The sequence below is a fragment of the Melospiza georgiana genome, chromosome 22, assembly GCF_028018845.1.
Source record: "Melospiza georgiana isolate bMelGeo1 chromosome 22, bMelGeo1.pri, whole genome shotgun sequence".
Lineage (NCBI taxonomy): Eukaryota > Metazoa > Chordata > Aves > Passeriformes > Passerellidae > Melospiza > Melospiza georgiana.
This window is the reverse complement of record NC_080451.1, coordinates 4,791,409-4,796,419: the sequence shown is the minus strand read 5'-3', so window position 1 is coordinate 4,796,419 and position 5,011 is coordinate 4,791,409.

The window sequence follows — 5,011 nt, the reverse complement described above, 5'->3', positions numbered from 1 at the left end:
AACAGGCATATCAGTAACACCAATGATTGTATGATATCATTAGCATTTAGAGTGCACCTGATCACTTTGAAAACCAGTAGAGTAGACCCAAAGAGCTGGTTGAAGGGTTAGGTGAAAATTTCCCCTGGTGTCATTTCCTCGCAGTAATTACCATTATTAAAGTAACCCCAAAAACATACAGTCAGTGTGTGATAGCTCTGAATTCATGTGCTTGCCATCCAGAGGAACTTAAAGATCCATGAATATTGGGATGTGAATCCCAATATTACCAGTTATATTGTGCCTGGGCCAGTCTGACCCTGGCTGCTGGGCCAAAGGCAGCAGCTGTGGTGTAATCACCCCAGAGATACCTTGGCTTGCTGGAGATTGCAGCTGGGCACTTAACAAGTCCAGGCTTGTTAGGAACTCCGTGTACCTCAGGAGCAGAGCTTCAGGCGATGGTGAAGAGAAAAAGAGATGGATTCTGCTGGAGGATTTATATCCAGAGGTTTATTCCATGGTTACAGAGGTCTGAATGTGAGCAGCTGCTCCAACAGAATCCAGGCCACATTGTCTGTTCACCTTTTTAAGCTCAGGGACAGGGGAAGGGGAGGGAAGAGGTGAGCCACCAACCAGGTGAGAGGGGCAGGGTCTCAGGGGGGGATGACACCTAGACAGGCCAATGACCCCTGGGCCTGAGGGGCATCCTTTGAACTTGACCAACCACATGACGCCTTGCTGGAATGTTAAACCTGATTGACAGCCCAGCAGGGGGCGAGGGGGGAAGGGGAAGAGAGGTATTGGCACACCTGGGGAAGGAAGTTTACAACACACAGCAACATCTCCCCCTAGTTTTGTTTAAAAAGAAGAGGACTGTGTTTGTGGTGCAGAATGATTGCCAAACCATGGTTGGTAAATCAGTTCTTCCTCTACAGGAGGGTCAGTGTCTTCCACTGAGGCTTCTAGGTCATCCATTGGAGCACTGAGGGCTTCCAAATGGTAGACCTCAGGAGGGGGAGATGAGCTTGAAATTAACTTGAGAACCATGCATTTGATTAGTCCAAAAACAATGCTAACAACTACAAAACTATAGAAAAATAAACAGCGCTAAAACACAGTTTTCAGAATAGATCCCAACTAGCCCGAGAGTCCCCAGCCTTTGAACAGTCCATTCAGCCAGTTGTCAGTTTCTCTGTTGATGTCCGAGAGCCTTTGTCAAGGTAGTCCATATGTGGTTTGGGCTGCAGCACTATGCAGGAGATCGCAGGTGGGATGATCACGAGTAGGACGAGAAGCAGGCTCGGTCTCATGGCACCTCGAGGCTACACATGAACAGTGGGATCTAAACTGGTACAAAAACTTGAAACAAACATATATTACAAACTATTCCAGATAGGAGGCTTAAATGGAATTTCCTCCAGAGAACGCGTGCGGCGTTTTCTTCTCCAGGCAGCATGAGCAACCTGGGGTGCTTCTGTAGATTTCTCTGAGATCTTGGGAACATAGGGCTTTACCCATTTGGAAGGAACCCACCTTAAACCAGAGGGGGTGGACACACAGGCGTATCCACGTCCCCAGGTAACCAATTTGTAAGGTCCCACCATTTTCCAAGTCTCAGGGTCCTTTACTAAAACCGGAGGTTTTTCTTTCATCAGCCTATGACTGCTCCCCCCAAAGTGGCGTAGGATGGGTGGGTTCAGGCTGTCAAAAGAACAATTCAGAAAATTGATCGTGAATAGCGCCCTGGATAACCGGATGTGGGGAGGTTCTACCTTCAGAACCTGTTGTTGCTGGTCCAGGACCCTTTTAATATCACGGTGAGTTCTTTCTACAATGGCTTGACCTGTAGGGGAGTAGGGGATGCCAGTTTTGTGCTCTACTCCCCATTGCTGCAGGAAGCTCCCGAATTCCTTGGGTTTATAAGCAGGCCCATTATCAGTTTTCTGCTCCTTGGGGATGCCCATGAAAGAAAAAGCCTGTAAGAGGTGCTTAATAGCATCAATCGATGATTCTCCTGTGTGGGCAGAAGCATAGACCGCGCCAGAAAAGGTATCTACACTAACGTGAACATATTTCTGCCGTCTAAAAGACTGTATGTGTGTTACGTCTGTTTGCCACAGTTCACAACTGTTCAGTCCCCTTGGGTTTGCTCCCATACTCACTGTAGGGAGTGCATGTTGTTGGCAATTTGGGCATGTGGCCACAATCGCTTTGGCCTGTTCTCGAGTGATGTTAAACTGACGAACCAGGCCACGTGCATTTTGGTGGAAAAGCTGGTGGCTGATTTTTGCCTGTTCAAAAACATTTGGGAGAGTGGCCATCACTGTAGGTGCAGCAAGAGCATCTGCTCTTCTGTTGCCTTCAGCGATAAACCCTGGCAAGTCAGTGTGTGACCTGACATGCATCACATAAAAAGGTTGCTCTCGGTGAGTGACTAACTTTACCAGTTTTGAGAGCAATTCAAAAAGTGCGATGTTAGACACATCTTGCAGTATTGCTTGATCTGCCCTGGATACTACTCCTGCCACATATGCAGAGTCTGTAATCAGATTAAATGGTTCTGAGAACCTTTCAAAAGCCCTAACAACCGCAGCCAATTCAGCAACCTGAGGTGAACCTTCCACCTCAGCAATGTCTGTCTCCCACTGCTGGGTTTGAGGATCCTTCCAAGTCATAACGGACTTGTGGGACCTCCTGCATGCATCTGTAAAGACAGTCAGAGCCTTTTTTAAAGGTCTCCTACTTAGAGCACTTCTCAATTTTAAAGTAAATTGAACATCTTGTTCAAACAATTTGTGAGCAGGCCGCGCTACCAAAATTTGTCCTGAGTAGGAATCCAGAGCAAACTGCAACACTTTATTTTCTTGAAACAATTGTTCCGGTATTTTCATAGTATTTTGACCTGATTTTAACTCAACTGGAATGTGAATGCACTTAAAATCACATCCTGCTAACTCCCTGATCCGGGTCCTTGCTTTCCGGATCAGTTCCGCTACCAGCTCCTGAGGCTTTGTCAGTCTCTTGGACCTTTTGTGACTGAGGAAAACCCATTCTATGATCAGGAGAGGGTCCCTCTGGTCCTGGTCCTTTTTTGGTGTGTTCTTTGCCTTAGGTGTTTGTTTTTCCTCCCACTGGAAAATAATTCCATGGAGGTGTGGCAACTTACCTAGAATGATAAATTTGAATGGCAGGTCAGGCCGGCATCGGTTGGCCTGTCTTGTGGACATTGTAATCTGAACCTTTTCTAGAACTTTCCGTGCCTCTGGGGTAATAGACCTAGGAGCACCTGGGTCCTCTCCCCCTTTCAATAAATTGAAAAGAGGGGCAAGGTCTTCATTAGTCAGACCGAGCCATGGTCTTACCCAATTCAAAGACCCACACAACTTGTGGACATCCGCAAGGGTCTTGATCCTTGGATTGATTTCTAGTTTTTGAGGAACAATGGTCCTATTTCCAATTTCTAAGCCCAAATACTTCCAAGGTGGCATCTTTTGAATTTTCTTTTCCTGGAGCTTGAACCCTGCAACAATCAATGCATGGATCATTAGGTCAAGCGCATGTGTGAGTAAATCATCATTGGGGGCACACACAAGGATATCATCCATATAATGATAGATGATGGCCTTCTCTGCAGCTGCACGCACTGGGGAAAGCAGGGAAGAGACATACCACTGGCAGATAGCTGGAGATACCTTTAATCCCTGAGGAAGAACGGTTCAATGGTACCTTTTCATAGGTGATTCCATATTAATGGAAGGGACGGAGAATGCAAAACGCGGTGCATCGTCAGGGTGCAAGGGGATTTGGAAAAAACAATCTTTAATATCAAAACCAGCTAATTTCCAATCTTGGGGAAGCATTGTTGGGGATGGCATACCAGGTTGGGGAGAACCCATATCTTCAATTACATTATTAATTTGTCGGAGGTCGTGAAGAAGTCGCCATCTCTTTTTGTCAGCTTTTTGGATGACAAACACTGGAGAGTTCCATGGGGACATGGTCTCCACCATGTGGCCCTTTTTTAGTTGCTCTTCCACTAGTTCCTCAAGCACCTTTATTTTTTGTTTACTGAGCGGCCACTGTTTCACCTGAACTGGTTTGTCTGTTTTCCACTTCAGTTTTTGGGTGGGGCGCTGTTGTTCAATGACTGCTGCACAAAAATGCTGTGGAGAGTCTGGAATATCAATTGTGACACCCCACTGGGCCATTAAATCTCTCCCTAACAAAGGTTCTGAATAATCCAACACAAATGGACGGATATTTGCTAATTGTCCGTTTGGTCCCTCAAATTGAATAATGCTTTTGGATTGTCTTGCCAAGTGCAGGCCTCCTACACTTTGAAGGTGACCGGCAACATTTTGCAAAGGCCAGTGTGCTGGCCAGTCTTGTACTGGAATCACTGTGCAGTCTGCACCTGTGTCTACAAGCATCTCAATGCATTTTGACTCCCCACCCCTACTGATATTACACCATAATTTGGGTTTGTCTTTCCCAATAACTTGTACTCGGGTGACTGTGGGCCCTTGTTTTTCGATATTTTCAGGTAAAGTTGGCACAGGGATAGCTTGTGCAACAATTTGTCCCTTGGGAAGAAACAGGGGTGGGTGGAAACAGTGCAGGCTGCGCTACCAAAATTCCTGAGAACGAATTGCTCAGGATCTGATGTTGTCATTCCCGGAGCAATTCCGATCTCTTGTGGTGTGTGTTTGGTGTCCCCAATGACGATGTACTTACAACGAATTCGGTTTCAAGTACCCTTCTGTTCAGGATTGACACAGACAAAGTGCCAGTCAGTGTCCTCCAGGTGGAGTGACTCTGTCAGCTGCAACCTGTAAGGCTCATTGACAGAAGATGTGGTTAACACAGGATCACCTATATCATAACAAAGGTTATTTTGTTTCACTTTCAACAGTGTACCAGCAGACATGGTCTTTGAAGCACTTGCTTCACTTACACAAATATTAATATTATCGCGCGCTTGATTTGTTTCGCTATCCTTATTCCCTTGGCCTGCTCTTTTTGTGCCTGCACA